Source organism: Gavialis gangeticus, unplaced genomic scaffold (assembly GCF_001723915.1).
Source record: "Gavialis gangeticus isolate Ggan-Ray unplaced genomic scaffold, GavGan_comp1, whole genome shotgun sequence".
Classification (NCBI taxonomy): Eukaryota; Metazoa; Chordata; order Crocodylia; family Gavialidae; genus Gavialis; species Gavialis gangeticus.
This window is the reverse complement of record NW_017729001.1, coordinates 132,334-134,004: the sequence shown is the minus strand read 5'-3', so window position 1 is coordinate 134,004 and position 1,671 is coordinate 132,334. Positions and strand designations below refer to the sequence as shown.

Below are 1,671 nucleotides of genomic sequence, written 5' to 3'. Positions count from 1 at the left end.
GTGTGTGTGCATATATATATATATATATATATATATATATATATATGAATCAATGACAAAGTTCCACGATTTGAAAAAATAGCTGCATACCTTAAGGGACCTTAACACAGACCGGTTGGGTTTCTCACCACTCCTAACTGCCACATGAAGTAATGATCAGCAACAAAGTTCTCAAAGGAATTCAAAATGCAGCATTACAGAGGCCTTCACATCTCCAAGACAATTGGTAGTGAATCTGAGTATTTATGCTCCTTACAGACCTCAACACATTAAGCTGCTCAACATTCCTGGAGGGTACTCCTTTTTTAGACAATCGGGAAAGCTGAGGTACAGAGAAGTATAGCAACTTTCCCGAGGTCAGAGAGGAATTCCTGGAGACAGTCAGGACCAAAACACAAGCTTTTGAGATCTGTACCTCCCCCTAATGGACTTTCTTCTCAATGAAATGACAAACAGCCCAATCCAAAACTCAGAGGTCAGCAGAACTCTTTCCATCAGGAATGAGCCAAAACTGGATGAAGCTAAGTGTTTAACATACAAGCACCAATTTGGTGGCCCACATGAGCTTGGTGGGTCTCAGAATAGCTCCAAATGGAAAGCAGTCCTCTTCACAAAAGCTCCTGCTACATTCACTGCTGAGTGGACCTTGCTATGCTTTCAACAGAAAAGCCAACATCTGTATGGACATTAGAATTTAAGCTACGATAATCAATGTTAGTGCCAAGGCATATTAACCCCCACGAGGGATCTTACCTCTCACAACCCATCTCCTCCGTGGACTGCTTACTGGAAAATGCTTCCCTGAGAGCCCCAAAAGCAAATCCACCCATCAAATCCATCCAATTTGGGCACAATTGCTGATGTAAGCAAGCACACAATACTTTGCACTACTGAATGGCTCTGTGATATCCAATTACTGCAGCCCAGCCCAGAAGGGTGTGAAATAATTCGCAGAACACCTTTGGTAACAAAAGGCACATCCTCCTCACCCAGCAAGTGCAAAAGGTGCCCTCCTTTCTTTCCCCATGGCTTACTTGCTCCCAGCTGTTCTGTAGCTCCCATCTCTGACAAAGCAGCCGCCATCCATTCTGGCAGGCAAGAATCCCATCATCAGGTCTGGGGACAGAGGAAAGGGGTCAGGCTGCAAATGGCTCTCACTGCACTCCTCACTGGTGTTGGGCACGAGCAAGCTCTACTGGAAGGGCAGCTCTCACACCGAGTGCAGGGAGCAGAGGGCTGGTGGGAACATGAACAGGTGTTTCCTGCTGCATTGCCACCTGCTCCCCCTCAGGCCTTCCCCCCTCCGATAAACACAACCTGGCCCCGACTCACGCGCTCTGAACAGCCCTGCCTCTGACAGGGAACGCTGCACAATGCCAGACTTAGGCAGATACTTCTTGGTCAAGGTGCATGAAGGAAATTGCTGCTTTACTGCAAGGCATGTGCCCTTCCCCTCCTGCCCCCCACTACTTCCTCAGGAAGGTTTAACCCCTGACTCCGAAAACACCCAAGCTCAGAAGTTTTGCCCCACTCTTTAGTAAGAAGTTAAGCTGCCTTACAGCTTGAAAGGTACAGCATAGCTATTCATTTTCCATAGCATTTGGGATATGTCTACACCTGGCTCAGGAGAGTCCACCCTGGGGCAGATGGGGCTCATCTCTTGGCAGCCTG

At 47.6% G+C, this 1,671-nt stretch overlaps 1 protein-coding gene across 3 annotated transcripts in view; it reads right to left on the bottom strand.

The window, feature by feature from the left end:
- Window positions 1–1,194, bottom strand: part of NOS1 (nitric oxide synthase 1) — a 200,099-nt gene extending 198,905 nt beyond the window's left edge. For 2 of the 3 annotated variants that reach the window (XM_019506671.1, XM_019506668.1), the window contains exon 1: window positions 754–888. The gene's annotated coding sequence lies outside the window, so the exon portion shown is untranslated. Of the gene's footprint in view, window positions 1–753; window positions 889–1,034 lie in introns of those variants that run through there. The other variant, XM_019506669.1, reaches the window with a different exon arrangement.
- Window positions 1,195–1,671: the final 477 nt, after the last annotated feature.